This window comes from Equus asinus, chromosome 7 (assembly GCF_041296235.1).
Source record: "Equus asinus isolate D_3611 breed Donkey chromosome 7, EquAss-T2T_v2, whole genome shotgun sequence".
Taxonomy (NCBI): domain Eukaryota; kingdom Metazoa; phylum Chordata; class Mammalia; order Perissodactyla; family Equidae; genus Equus; species Equus asinus.
In genome coordinates, this window is record NC_091796.1 from 95,889,085 (window position 1) to 95,907,493 (window position 18,409).

The 18,409-nt window shown below is 39.9% G+C and overlaps 1 protein-coding gene across 4 annotated transcripts in view; it reads right to left on the reverse strand.

The window, feature by feature from the left end:
* The window catches only part of FOXN3 (forkhead box N3), a 396,443-nt gene that overhangs the window by 311,906 nt on the left and 66,128 nt on the right, over positions 1-18,409 (reverse strand). Inside the window, exons 2-3 of one of the 4 annotated variants that reach the window (XM_070514178.1) lie at positions 9,732-9,769; positions 6,384-6,423 (exon numbers count right to left, since the gene is read on the reverse strand). The exons of the other annotated variants lie outside the window; for them this stretch is intronic. The gene's annotated coding sequence lies outside the window, so the exon portion shown is untranslated. The remainder of the gene's footprint in view (positions 1-6,383; positions 6,424-9,731; positions 9,770-18,409) is intronic. 4 annotated transcript variants of the gene reach the window in all.

The window sequence follows — 18,409 nt, forward strand, 5'->3', positions numbered from 1 at the left end:
ACTGCAGTTCCAGACTGTGTTCTTCCTGCTCACATGAGGACCAGGTCCTCCATCCCATGTGCCCCAACCAAATGAGTTAGCGTTCCCCAGTTCCGGGAAGGGCACGACTCTAACAATGTCAAAGATTAAAGAAATGGATGCCATATCTCAAGCCTTCCAGAAGTTTACAATCTCAGTAGGAGTACAAACATAACCACACAAGATGGCATGTGTCAAAGGAGTGACATAGAAGAGCCTAGAAGAGCTCTTGAAGGCCAGTCAGGGAAAGTGCCACCAGGGAGAAGACTTGCACAAATAGATTTGGGACAGATGTAGGGCATTTCAGAGAGGAAGAAAGCAGTCATTCATTCAACAAACATGATTTCACATTGACCACGTATAATAGCGTATAGGGTACTTGAGCTAACACACAGATAAATACGCCAACAAGCTTACAGGAGATGGTATGCACACGAACATCCATAAGGCTTAGATGATTGTGATGAGGGCAGGAAGAGCAACTGCAGAAGCCTCGACCTTCCTTGGAAACTGTCTCCTTCTCTTGTCAGTTGCCCTCCCCACTATCAAGATCAACCAGAAAAAGTCTAGGTGTTACATAAACGAGCCAAAGATGACCCACGTGTATTGGCCCCTAGGGTGTTTATTTCTTTACTGCAGTCTGAGACCTGTTAGCTGGTGCCAAACTCAAATTTTTACACATCCAGTTATTTTAAAAATAGCCCAAACAAACAGACTTTTAGCCATTTAGGGCCTGCCTGCTTTGCATACCCCACACAACTACACCCAGCCCATGCTGACCATGGATAAGACAGAGCTCTGTGGTTCTAAGACCCTACGCCACACGGCCCTTTGGAGCTCTGAGACCTACAGACTCCCCAACATGTTGCTGACTGACATCACCCCCTCTCCAATCACCCTCAGCCCTGGAGTTCCCATGCCCTCCTCCCCATCTGAGTACCTACCCTCAACCACCCAGCTGTAGTTTCTGGACAGACTCCTGCCCTGAGGGGCTCCGCCCCTCCTCCCCATGCAAACCTGCCTAAGTATTGCCCAATAAAGCTTGTGTGTGCTACTGCCACCTCGTGGTCATATCTTTTTCCTTGATCAGCCCCTAAGTCACTGGAGCTCCTCACACCAGGCTGCCATGTTTATAGTCATGTGACCTTGCTCTCCTGGCCTGGACTGATGGCACGAGGGGTGCATAGCTGACCCAAGCCAGGCCAATCAGATTATATTTCATGGGAATATAAACTCAAGATACAGAGGATGGGAAACTGCAAGTTGGATACCCAAGGCTCCTTATGATACATTCTCCCCCGCTCCAAGAAAAACTAAGTGTGTTTGAAGGCTCTCTGTTACATGTAATGAAATCATGTTAAATAATTTAAAAACATAAATAAAAGGGCCCAGCCTAGGGAGAGATGAGTTTCAACCACAGGCAATCAGGGAAGACTTCATGAAAGAAAGGAAACAGGAATTGGAATTAGGCCATAAAGGATGAGTTCTTCACAGGCATTCATCCACAGACTGTAAATGAGCATAGCATGCCTGCTCAAAAGAAGAGGGGCCAAGCTAGAGGAAATGGTGAAGCTGGAGGGGTCGCAGGGACTGAGGTCAGACAGGCAGGCTGAGCCCAACTGTGGATTCTCAGGCTACAACCCAGAAGATGCCAGCATACCTGAAGGAAAACCATGTTTATCCCTGAAGTTCTGAGGTGCTTGAGCTACATGCGAAGAGTGACGTCCCAGCATGGAGTGGAGCTGAACTGACATGCTTCTCCCTTATCTTCAGAGAAGCTGGAAAACTATGGAGAAAAGGTTGCAAAAAGCAGTGCAAGGGCAGCCGACCTCCAAAACTACCGACACATCACCATCTATGAGTGAGGAGACCACCATCACAGGTAGCGGATCTACCGAAGGAGTCTGAGCAAGCCAGGAACTGTGAATGTGGGACTTTAGGAAGTTTTGGGCCAAGGTGCTGAAGATGGTTTGGAAGAGGAGAGCCTAGAGCCAGAAAGTGAGGTGTGAAGGGATAAAGCCTGTCCTGACATGATGAGGCCAATGAGAATGGAGAGACTAGAGTCCACAGTCCCTCAGGGAAAAGGAGCAAGACTGGACTGGCTAGGTAGGAGGGGGGCAGGAGTGCCTTCACTGTAGGAGTGAAGCCATGGGAGACTTAAGAACCTAGAGCCAGCGATAAAATTTTAAAAGTTAGGGAAAGAAGAGGGTTTTGCTTCTGGTAATAGCAGAGTAGTTTCTAACAGACCAATCCTCTTGTAGGTAACAACTAAAAACCTTAGACCAAAAAAACAAACATATGAGCAAACAAACAAACAAAAATACCACCTGAAGGCAGTGAGAAGCACAAAAGTGGCAAAAATATTTGAAAGAAGGGAAAGGCAACAGGTGGACTTTCTGTCTTTAAAGACTTTTCACTAGTCAGTGCCACATGGGGCACTTAAAACACGGATAGAAACCCAAGGTGTTACTGCCTTGAAGAGCTCAGAAGACAGAGTCCAAGGAAACCACAGCAGCTATAAAGTGATAGATGACATCTCAGAAAGGAGAGAGTCTGACAGGTGGAAGCCCCAAGTTTTGTATAAAAATTCTGCCAAAATCTGTGGCTATTCATGTGTGGGGAAGATTAAAAGCAGACAAGCTAAGGCTAAAAGAACTGAAAAGAGATTTAGCTGCTGCCCACCTCAAGAAAGACAGCGACTGGAATTAGTGTTAACTCAAGAAAATTGCCTGATGAAACAAAACAAGTCAACATTTTTCAATAACAACAGAATCCAGAGTCTGTACACTGTATCATTCGTAACATCCAGTTTACCATCCAAAATGACTAGACATGCGCAGAAACAAGAAAATCTAACCTGTACTCAAGAGAAATGTCAAAAGTAATCAAAAAGACTGACCCCAAGATGACACAGATGTTGGAATTAACAGACAAGAATTTTAAAAGCCTATTAAAACTAGGCACATGATATTTTGCCACAAGAAAATTATATGCATGACATAAACAAAATATGCTCGTTATGAACAAGAAACAAATGGAACTAAATGAAAAATAAAGATCTGAAATTTAAAAATCTGAATGGGCTTAAGAGAGAGCAGAATGGAAAGAACAGAAGAGAGTCTATGAGTTTGAAGACAAAGCAGACTTATTCAGTCCATAAAACAAAGAAATAAAGACCAGAAAAGATTAGAACCTTGGGGACCTATAAGACTATCTATCTATCTATCGATCTATATATCTATCCATCCATTCATGTATAGCAATTAAAGTCTGAGGAGGAAGGGAGGGGAGGAAAAGAGAGAAAGAATGAGACACAAAGATTATTTGAAAATACAATGCTCAAAATTTCTCAAATTTGGTGAAAGATATAAATTTTCAGGCTTAAGAAGATCAATAAAAACAAAGCAAGACACATACAAAGAAAATCATGCCTGGGCACACCATAATCAAACTTCTGGTAAAAAAAAAAAAACAAAAAACAAAGAGATTAAAAATAACAAAAACAGAAAAGATGGTGAATGCACCCAGAAGGGGCAGACAACACATTAGGTATAGAAGACCAAAGACAGTGGAGCCACATCTTTTAAGAAGAAAAGAAAGAAAGAAAACCTGTCAAATTAGAATTTTATACCCAGTGAAAATAGCTTTTAAAAACAAAGTGAAATAAAGACTTTTTCAGACATACAAAAGCTAAAAGAATTCATCACCAGCAGACCTGCAGGATAAGAAATGTCAAAGAAAGTCATCCAGGTAGAGGGAAAGTGATACCAGATGAAAATCTAGATGTACACAAAAGAATGAAAAGCACCAGAAATGATAAGTATGTAGGTTAATATAAAAGACCTTTTTTCTTATCATTTACATCTCTTTAAAAGACTTGACTGTTTAAAGCAAAAACAATAACAATGGATGGTGGGGTTTATAACAAACATAGATATAAAACATATGACAACAATAGCACAATGATCAGGAGAAAAGAAATATTAGTGTACTCTTTTAGATTCTTATACTATATATTAACTAGTATAATGTCATATAAAGGTAGACTGTGATAAATTAAAGATGTATACTACAAATGCTAAAGCAAGCACTAAAATAGGACAAAGAGATATAGCTATTCAGTAAACAAAGGAGATAAAATACAGTTAAAAAAAAAAAGAGTGCTCAACCCAAAAGGAGGGAGAAAAGAAGAAAAGGGTAACAAAGAACAGGTTGGACAAACATAAAACAAATAAAGTGGTCAGTCCGGCCAAATAATAATCACATTATATGTAAAAAGCCCAAATATCCCAGATTTGGGCTGTTTGAGATTGTCAGATGAGAAAAAACAGGATCAAACCACATGCTGCTTTCAAGAAACCCACTTTAGGGGCCGGCCCTGTTGCCAGGTGGTTAAGTTTGTGTGCTCTGCTTCGGCAGCCCAGGGTTTCACCAGTTCGAATCCTGGTCGCGGACATGGCACCACTCATCAAGCCATGCTGAGGTGGCATCCCACATGCCACAACTGGAAGGACCCACAACTAAAAATACACCACTGAGTACTGGGGGGCTTTGGGGAGACAAAGGAAAAAAATAAAATCTTTGGGAAGAAAAAAGAAACCCACTTTAAATATAAACTCACAAAATAAAAGGGTAGAAGAAGATACACCACACTAACATTAATCTAAAGAAAGCTGGAATGGATCTATTAATATCAGACAAAATAGATTTCAAATCAAAGAATATTACTACAGGAAAAGGAGTAATTTCATAATGACAGAGAGGTTAATTAATCAAGAGAACATAACAACCTTGAATGTTTAGACACCTAATAACAGAACTTCAAAATACATAAAGTGGTAGAACTGCAAGGAAAAATAGACAAATCCACAGTTATAGTCTGAGATCTCAGCAATCTTCTCTCAATAACTGATAGAACAAGTAGACAGAAAATCAGTAAGAACAGAAGACTTGAACAACACTATCGACAAAATTGATCCAATATCAAAAACACTATACCAGACAACAGAGCACTACACATTCAAGTACATATGAAACATTCGCCAAGACAGATCACATTCTGGGCCATAAAACATATCAATAAATGTAAAAGGATTCAAGTCATACAAATATGTTCTCTGACCATAAGTGAATTAAATTAGAAATCAATAACAAAATGATAGTTGGAAAATTCCCAAATACTTACAAAGTAAGTAACACATCTCTAAATGACCCATGAGTCAAAGAAGAAATCAAAAGGGAAATTAGAAAGTATTTTGAACTAACTGAAAATGAAAACACAACATATTAAAATTTCTGGGATACTGCTAATGCAGACTTAGAGGAAAATTTAAAACACTAAATGTCTATATAGAAAAAGAAGAAAGGTCTCAAATCAGTAACTTCAGTGTCTTTTACCTTAAGAAACTAGCAAAAGAAGAGCAAATGAAGCCCAAAGCAAGCAGAAGAAAGACAATAATAGAGTAAAAATCAAGTAAATAGAAAACAAAAAAACAGGAAAAAAATGAATGAAACCAAAGGCAGATTCTTTAAGAGATCAGTAAAACTGATAAATCTCTAATTAGCATTATCAGGAAAAAAGGGAGAGAAAAAACAAACTACCAATATCAGGAATGAGAAAGCTGATGCCACAACAGTCTGTAAATATTAAAAGTATAGTAAGCGGACATTATGAACAACTTTATGCAAATAAATAAATGCAATACAGTCATGCATTGCGTAACATTTCAGTCAACAATGGGCCACATATACGACAGTGGTCCCATAAGATCATTACTATACAGCCTAGGTGTGGAGTAGACTATACCATCTAGGTTTGTGTAAGTACGCTCTATGATATTCGCGCAACAACGAAATTGCCTAACAAGGCATTCCTCTGAATGTAATCCCCATCGTTAAGCTGCATATGATTGTAATTTAAATTAAGTTGACTAATCCCCTGAAAAACACAAACTAACGAAGATCAGCTAGAAAGAAATAGATAATCTGAATAGTCTTACATCTATTACAGAAATTAGTTTGTAGGTAAAAATCTCCCCACAAAGAAGACTCCAGGTCAAGATGGTTTCAGTGGTGAATTCTACCAAACATTTAAGGAAAAAATAATACTAATTCTACACAAACACTGCCAGGAAATTGAAGAAGAGAGACTAGTTTTCACTTTATTCTATGAGTCCAGAATCACTATAATACCAAAACTAGACAAAGATAGACAAGGAAAGAAAACTAAAGACCAATATGCCTCATGAGCGCAAACGCAAAAATTCTTAACAAAAAAAAAAGTTTAACAGGTCAAATCCAATAATAAATGTGAAGATAATACATGAAGAAGTGGGGTTTATTCCACGAATGCAGTGTTGACTTACCATTGGAAAAATCAGTCAATATAATTCACCACAGTAACAACTAAAAAAAAAGAAAGTCATATGATCATCTCAGTAGACACAGAAAAAGCATTTGTCAAAATCCACTATCTATTCTTGGGAAAATCTATCAGCAAACTACAAATAAAAAGGAATTCCTCAACTTGATAAAGAGCGTCTATTAAAAAACAAAACAAAACCCTACAACTACTATCATACTTAAAGACGAAAGACAATGTTTTTCTGCTAAGATCAAGAACGAAGTAAGATTTTCTGTTGTCATCACTTCTGTTTTACACTGTATTGGAGGTTCTAGCTAGAACTATCAGGCAAGAAAAAGAAATAAAAGGCAATCAGATTGGAAAAGATGAAGTAAAACTATTTTTGCAGATAACGTGATCATGTTTGTAGAAAACCCAAAAAATCTACAAAAAAGATCTAAAACTAGTAAGCGAATTCAGCAAGGTTGCAGGATACAACATCAATAAACAAAAAGCAGTCATATTTCTATATCTTGACAAACAACAATCAGAAATTGAAATAAAAAATATAATTTACAATTTAAAAACTCTGAAATACTGAGGGACGGATCTGACAAAAGATATGAAAGACCTATATGCTAAGAACTGTAAAAACATTACCAAGAGAAATTAAAGACCTAAATAAATAGACAGACATACCATGTTCATGAATTGGGAAGGTATAATATCATTAAGATGATAATTCTCAAATTGATCTAAATATTTAAGGCAATCCCATCAGGCTTCTTTGTAGCAGTTACCAAGCTAATTAACAATTCATCTTTAAGTACAAAGAACCTAGAATAGCCAAATAATTTTCAAAAAGAACAAATTTGGAGGAATTACACTATATGACCCTGAGACTTACATAAAGCTACAATAGTCAAGATAGTGTGGTACTGGCATCAAGATAGACAAACAGATCAATGGAACAAAATAGAGAGTCCAGAAATAGACTCACGCATGAATGGTCAATTAATTTTAAACAAAGGTACAAAAGTAATTCAGTAATTCAGAGTTTTTTCTACAAATTGAGAACAGATTGAAATCAATACGTAAAAAAAAATAAACTTCAATACATACTTTGCACCGCATACAAAAATTAGTTCAAAATGGATTACAGATCTAAATGTGAAACTATAAAACTTCAGAGTAAAAAAGGAGAAAATCTTTGTGACCTCAAGTTAGGCAAATACCTCTTAGACATAATACCAAAAGTATAATCCATAAAAGAAAAAACTGATAAATTGAACTTCAAAATTAAGAAAGTCTAGTCTTCAAAAGACACTGTGAAGAGAATGAAGACACAAGTCACAGATTGTGATAAAATATTTGCATATCACATATCTGACAAAGAATACACATCTAGAATATATTTTAAAACTCTTAAAACTCAATAATGAGTAAATAACCAACCCGACAATATAATGGGCAAAATGACTCAAAAGACACTTCACTAAAGAAGATAGATGAATGGCAAATAAGAACATGAAAAGATGCTCAACATTAGTTAAGAGGCAAATGCAAATTAAACCTAAAATGAGATGCTACAATTACATACCTTTTAATAGAATATTTAAATAGAATGGCTAAAATTTTTAAAAAGTCACATCAAATCAAGTTTCGGCAAGGACGTGAAGCAACTGGAACTCTCATACACTGCTGGTGGGAATGTAAAATGGTACAAGTACTTTGGGAAACATTTTGGCAGTTTCTTAAAAATTAAACATACACCTACCATATGATCCAGCCATTCCAATTTTAGGCACTTACCCAAGAGAAACAAAAGCATATATTTATATACAGATTTTACACAAAGTTCCCAGTAGCTTTATTTCTGATACCATAAACTGGAAACAACTCAAATGTCCACCAAAGGTGAATTGTGGGCCAGCCCAGTGGCATAGTGGTTAAGTTTGCACACTCTGCTTCAGTGGCCCAGGATTCATGGGTTTGGATTCTGGGCACAGACCTAAACACTGCTCATCAAGCCACGTTGTGGTGGCATCCCATACATAAAATAGAGGAAGACTGGCACAGATGTTAGCTCAGGGACAATCTTCCTTACCAAAAAAAAAAAAGGTGGGGGGAGTGAATTGAAAAACCAATTATGATATATCCGTACAATGGAATACAACTTGGCAATAAAGAAGATTGAAGAGTTAATACATACTACAACACAGATCAATCTTAAAATAATTATGCTGAATGAAAGAAGCTAGACGCAGTGCCTCAAAAAGTACATACTATGTAATATCACGTATATAAAATTCTAGACAGTGCAAAGTAACCTATAGTGACAGAAGGCAGATTAGAGGTCACTTGCCTATTTGATGGAGGATGGGGAGGGATGAAAGGGGAGATTACGAAGGAGAACAAAGATGCATTTGTGGGTGACGGATATCTTCATTATCTTGATTGTTAGGATGGATTCACAGGTATATACATATATCAAAACTTATTAAACTGCACACTTTGAATATGTGCAGTGTATCATACATCAAGAATACCACAGTAAGGTATATTTTTTTAAAAGATTACCTGGTATCTTAAGACATGCTTCCTAAAATTTCCCATCAAAGTATCCCTATAGAATAAAAGGAATAACACACATAGGGTCTGGGGATATAACCCACAGCAGCCAGCCACATAACCAAATTTCTCGAAGTCTCATGCTATATCTTTTTGTTTGTTTGTTTGTTTGTTTGAGGAAGATTAGCCTTGAGCTAACATCTGCCACCAATCCTCCTCTTTTTGCTGAGGAAGACCGGCCCTGAGCTAACATCCGTGCCCATCTTCCTCTACTTTATATGTGGGACGCCTACCACAGCATGGCGTGACAAGCAGTGTCATGTCCACACCCGGGATCCGAATCAGCAAACCCTGGGCCGCCGAAGCGGAACGTGCAAACTTAACCGCTGCACCACCAGGCCAGACCCCATGCTATATCTTAAAAATTCATACACATGTTACTTCCAAGTCCATAAACAACCTGTTTTGCTTTATTTTTTTCCTTTTTCTCTCCAAATCCCCCCAGTACATAGTTGTATATTTTAGTTGTGGGTTCTTCTAGTTGTGGCATGTGGGACGCCGACTCAACATGGCCTAATGAGCGGTGCCATGTCCGCACCCAGGATCCGAACCCGTGAAACCCTGGGCCGCCAAAGTGGAGCACATGAACTCAACCACTCGGCCATGGGGCCGGCCCCAACATCTGTTTGTTTTAATACAAACATAATGTTTAATATTAATTACTAGTTAGACTGTATAAATTCCCGCCACCCCCCACCCTGCCATCTTTAGGTTAATTAGATCCCACAAGCAGACGTACCCTGTTTTCTTTGTGGTCTTGTTTACTCCAGCACACATCTAGGAGGAGGATAAAAAATTTTTAGCAGCACAACTGCAAAGTCTAGATGCTTTACTGTCTTTCCGTAGTTTTTCTCTCTCCCCTTACTCCTCTTCTTTTAACTTGTAATTACTGGGAAAGTTGAGGAGGAAAATCTATTTGCCAACATTAGACACGCTTTTCCTCTTTAAGGAAGTCACACCTCAGAATTCCAAGTATTTGTCATTTAATCAATTTCAAAGAAAAAAAATACATTAGACTCTTCATTTATCCAGGAACGGGGCACTTTTGGTTCTGATTAGCTGAATAGTCTAGACATTCCAGAAAATCCTTTTTGTTATTGTTTACTTTCCACTGGATTAGACAACGCCTCAGGATTCTAACTGAACTTCAGGCTTCATCACACAGTCCTGCGGCTGCTGAGACAGGCAGAGAGGAATCTGCAGAGGAGTGGCCCTCTGGACAAACCTCCTAGGTCTGTAGGCTCCCCTGTCTGCTACGGTCTCTTGAGTACTTATAAAACTTGTGGGTCGAACACACAATGAATGAATGAATGATTATTCAAGCTTGCTTTTTAATGATAATTTGTAATTTTATGATACTTTCAAGTAAGCGATTTTAAGTAAATACACATCATTTTCTCTGGAATTAAAGAAATAATTAAAAACTACTTTTTGGAATGGTACAGAATTGAATTCATCTAAGCAAGTTCATCTATGGTCAGGGTGACCTTCACTTGCCAGAGAAGATGCTGTCAGAAAGATTACGTAAGTTCCTAAGAGTTCTAATTTCTTTAGGACTTTCTCTTTCCCCTTGCCTCAGTGCTTGTGAAAGCTCAACGCCATCCTCAGAGCATTTATGGTGTTGTAAGTGGCTTATAGGAGGGCTTCTCAAACTTGACTGTGCACACAAATCACATAGGATCTTGTTAAAATGCAGATTCTGATTCAGTAGGTCTGGGCTGCAGCCCCCGATTCTGCATTTCTGACAAGATCCCAGGTGATGCATCAGCAAGGTATAATGTATACGCTGCTGGTTCCAGAAAACACTTGGCAAGGGCTCCAACTGCAATGGTTCCCCACGTGTGGTACCTGCACCAGCAGCAGCAGCATCACCTGGCAACATGGGACAAAGACTCCAGACCTCCTGCATCAGAAACCCTAGTGCTGGAACCCAGCAGTTGTGTGTTCATAAGCCTTGCAGGTGATTCTCATGCACACTGATATTGGAGAACCACTGGCTTAGAGAATGAGGAATAGTTGACCATAGTTGGTGAAAAACAGCTCAATTTCAAAAGGTCTGCAGCCTGAGAGAAAGCCATGGGAACTTCAAGAAGAAGCCTAGTTAAAGAGGACTATTTTAAACCAGAATCTGTTTAAGTTTTCCAAGAGACATCATCAGCTCTAATTTTTTTTAAAGAAAGAAAATACTCCGTTAAATACACAAACATAAAAGCTTTCTTGTTGACAAGGTACAATATATACACCGCCAGCATAATCACGGGCTCCATTTTCACATGTTTATAATAAACATGTCACAACCATATTTTTTAAAACTCTCTTCCCCTTCCAAACTCTGTTTAAATTAGAACACATAAAACTCCATCTATTCTTAAACTTTACAAACCTTAAATAATGTGTGAGAACATTACAAAACGATCAGGAAAACACAACACAGCCACTGATTTATAGTGGCAAAACAAAAAGCTATCGGTTGGGCAAACAAGATAATTGTTGTTTTTAATGCCGTGGAGTCAATTCTGACTCCTCGCGCCCCTGTGGACAGCAGAGCAGAACCCTGCCCAGTCTTTTTGCGCCATCCTCTCACCTTCTGGCACTGTTACCAGACAATGCTCTGCTGCTTTGCGTAGGGTTTTCATGGCCAACTTTTTTTGGAAGTGGGTGGCCAGGTCCTTCTTCCTAATCTGTCTGAGTCTGGAAGCTCCACTGAAACCTATCCACCATGGGTGACCCTGCTAGTATTTGAAATCCCGGTGGCATAGCTTTCAGCATCACAGCAATATGCAGCCGCCACAGTGTGACAACCAACAGACGGGTGGTGTGGTTCCCTGACCAGGAAACAAACCCAGGCTGTGGCGGTGAGAGCACCGAATCTTAACCACTAGACCACCAGGGCTGGCAAACAACATGATTAGAAGATCTTATTTATAACAACGTTGGCAGGCTAATTTTACCCAACATTTCCACTGATAACCCAATGAGAATGAGGTCAACCAGATGATTATTTTGAATCATTTTTGCCGCTTACCTAGATATTTTTTTTTTTAATCACTAGGCACCGATAAAAGAGACCTAGCTGTACATGAAAGAACGAAGACTCAGCTGTTATTAGATGGAATCACAAACAGAGAAAGGTAGGGGACTGAGATGTCAGAATTCGATAAAAATGGGAAAAATTAATGGAGAAAAACTAAATTTTTATACCCAGGCTCCCCTGAAGGTCATGTAGAGAATGGAAAATATATAAAAACAAGTATCAATAAAAAGGGCAGTCAAGAACATAAATAGGCATTGATCACACCAAGCTGCTTGGGGCCACATGGACTCAAAGCCAGAAAGTTATTACGCTGCTGGTTCTTCCTTCCTCTCATGCCCAGAGGAAGCTACACAACACCAGCCTTCTTGGTCCACATCTTATTCTCTTCCAGCTACCCTAAGAAAAGCGTTCACGCCAGCAGATGTTCTGAACCGCTGTGCCTCTCATAGTGTGAGCCACGGATCGACGTTATCAGCATCGCCTGGAAATGCTGTTTGTGGGAAATGCAGACTCTCTTGGATCCCTCCCTGGACGTGTGAATCACAATCTGTATTTTAACAGCATCTCTAGATTGGTGGACACATTCCATTTGAGGAGCACTGCTCAACTCTGCTTTCAGTCTTGGACCCACCTGGATACCCCTCTGTGACTTCCTGACTTTATTCCTGGTTGGTGTCGAGGTGAAGACACCCATTCTCAATCACCCCAAGCTAATACATTGGCCCGGGAGAGAGTTCATTGTAAGGAATTAAATGTCCTTTATCAAATTATATCTTATTTTGGAGGAGAAGGTAGAAGGGACAATATTATTCCTGTTTTACAGAGAAAACTCAGTCTCATAAAAGCTAAGCGAATTATTGAAGGTCAAAGCTTATCATTAGCAAAGTACTGAGTAAAAGCCATATTTCTTCTTACTTACATTACACCATACTGTCTGGTATTCCCTGGAAATCCCAAAAATGAAAGAGAAAAGCTCCCACTTAAGTTGAGATATGTGGGCCTGACCTATAATCAAGAATGTAGCTCTATTTCTTTTCCTTTTTCTTTTTTTTACAGCAGCAAATTAGGGTCAAGACTCAATTCCCCAAGACACTTTGATCAATATCACCTCACCCATCTTCCCATTACTTGGAATTTTGCCTGCATCTAGATATGGTTGTTTTCTTTTTTCTTTTTTCCTATTACAGAGTTCAGAGAGAATATTCTTAGGCTTTCTCTGTGATGGAAAAAATCTCAGGACTCATTTTTCAAAGGAACACTGGAATTTTACTTTTTAGCCCTTAAAGAGAGAAATCTATCAAACTGAAGACTTAGTCAAGCGCTCTCGGAGCCTGGCTCTGAAAGCTTCTGCTCCCCACTCCGGAGAAGGGCTTCCAAACCTTAGTCCCCACAGCAAACTGCCCTAGCTTCAAAGAACACAGGAAGAGAAAGCAATTAGTCATCTTCTAGGCCAGTGGTTCTCAGACTTTGCTGTGCATCAGAGTCCTCTGGAGAACTTTTAAAATCCCCATGCCCAGGCCTCACTCCAGACCAATTAAGGCAGAACCTCTGGGCATGCAACCAGGTATTACATTTTTTCAAACTCTCTAGGTGGGTGATTCCAATGTACTTGCAAGTTTGAGAACCCATGAGCTGGGCAGTGACACCCAGTAAACCTCACACTGATGCCATGAGGTCAGTTCTATCCACGGCTGCACACATCCTATATTTACTCCACCCTTCCAACGTGCCAGGCAGCAGAATCTCGGGGGATCTACTTTCACTCGTGTTCCAGAACCTGCGCTTCGCAAACAGCTGCTTCAATTGGGGGTATAATTTTTTTTTTGCAATGCTCTTCCATTTAAGAAAGAAATTCTTTCTCATTCCCTTAATATTCCTTCCCATTAAAGCATAACTTATACACAGCCAATGAATTAAACTTAAGCAGTGAGTATAAAGGACAGCTGCTCTATCTCAATGGAGCATTTTCTCTTTACGATTCCATTATTTTACTCTGGCATGACATGCCTAATGTTTTAAGTAAGGGACAGCTTTTCTTTGCTTTGCTTTGCTTTTTTTTCCAAGTTGAGGTGAAATTTCAGTGGGAAATCTACTCTAAAAGATCTTCAAGAAACAGCCTGAGTAAGAACACGGCAGTATTTATTTTTTATGAGCAGCTGAGGCCTGATCAAAACGTTCCTCCCAAGCCAGAAAATGTGTAACCCTGGCATTTTTCAGGGCTATTTTTTGGCACACTGAACACAGGTCAAGACATGAAGTGGCATTTTATCTTAATTATTCTTCTTGAACCTCCTGAATCCTCAAGCAGCAAGACTTAAAGACACTCATTCATGGTGAGCACATGATACAGCCTTTTCTTCACCCTGCAGTGACCCGGTACATGGAAAATATAGTGAATAAACTTTTCACCAAAGAGGTGCTGCTAACTTGCCCTTGGGTTGCAACTGCCTGTGTGTGAACTCCTAGAATATTTTCCAGACCGTCTTTTCAACAAGCAGAGCTTGCTAAGTTTGCCAAACCTACTTCCTTACCTTTGTCTGCTCTGTTCTTTGGCAACTCCTCTTGACAGGCCTACCCCATTCAAGGTTTTTTCCCTGCTCTAATCCATCTCAGTACCTCCTCTTCAATTTTGCTTTTACCTAGTCATAATATGGATCTTCCAAGGAACTCCCCAAAAGGATGGAGTCAGAGTCACGATTGATTTTCTGTTCATGGCGGAAGGAAGATTTATGGATATGCCCATAGAAACATACATCGCTTGTAACACCCAGTTAGTACAAAAGAATTAAAGTCACATATTCTACTCCATAAATTTGATTCTATTTAACGATAAAAAAACCACATTATTAAAGACAAAGATTAAATAGTTGTAAATAACGGCACATTTGTTTGGTGCTGATCTTGAATCTTTCCAATACATCAACACTCTTTGCCAAGGTCACTAGAGGCAAAATACAGCCACCAGCCAAGACATTTCAGGTGAGAAATGACAGGCAAAGGAAAGACTTGCCAGCATCTTAACAGCATTGCATGGTGACTAAGGGCATGGGGGCTCCAGAATCTGGCAGACCTGGGTTCAAATCCTGGCTGAGCCACTAGTACTAGCTGTGCGTCTCTGGGTCAGATATTCAGCCTATGTGACTATCCTCACCTCTATAATGCAAATAAGAGCAATAACAACCTTCACGGGTTGTTGAGGTGCTTAGAGAGTAGAGTGTATGTTAGCTATTCTTACTGCATTTTAAAAGGAGAAATGCAACCCAAACAAATCCGTGAGGCAAGAGGAGTAGGTATTATTTGTGTCCATCTTACAGATGGACCTTATAGGAACTTACGAAGAGGCATAAAGTCCAAACTCCTTATCATGGCATAATCCTCAATCACATCTTCCTCCCCCAACCCCCAAAACTCAACCCCAAATCACTTCTGCCATGAAGCCTTTCTAGAGGCCACAGAGAGTTGCTCCTCCCTCCTCTGGGCTCCCACTCTACCTGGACACACTTCCAACAAAGCACCCATGCCATTTTTCTCCATTTTTCTCTTTTTCTTTTTTTTTTGAGGAAGATTAGCCCTGAGCTAACTGCTGCCAGTCCTCTTCTTTTTGCTGAGGAAGACTGGCCGAGCTAACATCTGTGCCCATCTTCCTCTACTTTATACGTGGGACGCCTACCACAGCATGGCGTGCCAAGCAGCGTCATGTCCACACCTGGGATCTGAACCAGTGAACCCCGGGCCGCTGAGAAGCAGAACTTGTGAACTTAACTGCTGTGCCACCGGGCCGGCCCCGACACGCCATTTTTCTGAGTGTGTTGGTTTATGTGTCTGAGGCCACACTCTAAACAGGAAGCTCCTGAAGAACAAGGACACCGTCCTTTCATCTTTGTAGCCCTAGCCTCTAGTCTAGCACCCAACACCTCATAGATATTCCACACAATGCTTGATGAATGAATGAACGAATGAATGAATTGTCTAAAGCCATCCAACAGGTTAACAGCAGACCCCACATCTTCCAGTTTCCTCTTGGGCCATGGTCCCCTGGGACCACACAACCTTTGCCAATGAGTGGGTGACATCTAGGAAAAGTCTTAAGGCTCAATCTCTGTACCTATAATGGACTTTCCATATAACCTTAGGCCATGTTTTTTTGTTAAAAAACAAAAATAACAACAAAACTATGTGCCTCAATTTCTCTATCTGTCAAAGGGGGCTCATACTTAATACTGGGCCTTAGAATACACAGGAGTGGGGGAGGAAGAAGAGGAAAACTAATTAGATAACCTTGAAAAGCTCCTTCTTGAAAAGCGCCTTAATTTAAAACTGTCACAATAGTAAATGTAATTAGATAACAATAATAATACCAAATACCACGGTTTATTACAACCCTTTCTTCTGAGGCTTCCAGTTGGAACTGAAAACACAATTACTAATTAAATTAGACAACAGGAGGGATCATTTTCCAAATGGAGCCCTAGTGACACAAATGAGTTACTGCAGCTTCTCAAATTTCTCACTGTCACTCAAGGAGAGGGTGGTTTAGCCGGCCGGAGTCAACTCAGAAAAACAGACCCATAGACCGCATCTGTTCTCATATTGGAAATGCAGTTCATTTCTGTGTATTCTGTGTAGTTACTGAGCCACTATAAGACCCCAAAGAAGTCACAGCCCAGTTCGTCCCCTCAAGGGGCTTAGTGCACAGTGGTGGGTGGAGAAGCAAAGAGACGGTGAAAAACCTAGTCATGACCTGGGCGAAAAAGGAAAAGTCTCCAGGCAGGAGATAAAGAGCGGGGGACTCACCTTTCTTGTCTTCGAGGAATCTGGGTGAAAAATAAGGACAGGGCTTTAAAGTGGAACAGGGTGAAGCGGGAGGCTGGGATCTAAGGCCCTGAGAACATTCTGTTCTCTTTTCTTCTTTTTTTTTAATTCAATTGTATAGCGGAATGCACCAAGCTCTTTACTTGTCTTTTAATTGAAGACTTTTTCAAACTGTACTTTTAAAGGCATTAGGAGAAAACAAAAAAAGGTTCGATGGTTAGATGGAAATTTGGGAAAATTAAATTTTAAAATAGGGGCCGGCCTGGTGGCACAGCGGTTAAGTGCACACGTTCCACTTCTCGGCGGCCCAGGGTTCGCCGGTTCAGGTCCTGGGTGCGGACATGGCACCGCTTGGCAAGCCATGCTGTGGTAGGCGTCCCACATATAAAGTAGAGGAAGATGGGCATGGATGTTAGCTCAGGGCCAGTCTTCCTCAGCAAAAAGAGGAGGATTGGCAGTAGTTAGCTCAGGGCTAATCCTCCTCAAAAAAAAATTTTTTTTTTTGCTGAAGGACATCTCAGACCTTTGGATATGCAAAGGTGAATTCAGAATCTCTTAGAAGGGGATATAACATGCAGTTTTGACCAAATTAATTTAATGTAAGACTCTTTTTGCTTGTTTGTTTTTTAGAAGCATCTTGTTGGCTAGTGTTCTAGAAAACAAGATAGAAAATATTAGTCTAGTGAAAATGATACATACATCACTTACCCTTCTTATTTTAAGGACTTTGTCACAGTTTAAAAGAGAAAAGGGGGTGCCTTTAATGAAGAAATAAAAGTGGCATTATAACTATGGTCTATAGAAGCAAAGGGCTTAAAAATTATATAAATACAACTTAGGGTCCTGCTCACCGCTTATACTATGTGACCTTGGCTTAAAAATTGCTTAAACTTTCTTGGCCTCAGTCTCCACATCAGTCAAATGGGAATAATGGCATTATCTGCCCCAAGAGTGAGTGGGAGTAGTTATTGACTCAAATCATCCAGCAGAGTACTTAGCATGTTCAGAAACCATCACAGGAGATACTCAAGAGCAACAGAGAGAGGCCCGTTAGGGTTAAGTCCACCACGTCTTCTCACGCTAAAACAAAAGTACATTCAACTTGAATGCAAGTGAAAAACTTCACATAGGCCACATGGAAAAAGAAAAAGAAACACACCAAAATGGAAGAAAAGTCTGAAGAAAACTCCGCTGGAGCCAAATTTGCAAGGAAATGAATTTAATATGAAATCACAAAAACAGTGCCCTCAGCTGTTCCTGCTTTTCTGTGAAATCTGATACCCAGATATCACAACGCTTTAGGAGAACAAAGAAAATGCACAGAACAGCAGGATAAACAATTTCAGTTGTTTTCTCCCTCCCTTCCTTCCAATCGAGTTTGCAGCACGGCAGCGGGAGGAAAGGCAATATCCATCCATGGTAAATTTACAGCCGATTTCAGGATCCAGGACATTTCTGAGGAAATAGGTAGAGAGAGTGGCAAAGCCAGCAACAAGTGGCCATGTGGTGCATGGCAGATCAAGATTTTGAAAACAGATGCTTCACTAAGCCAAGTAAATTAATTTTACCAC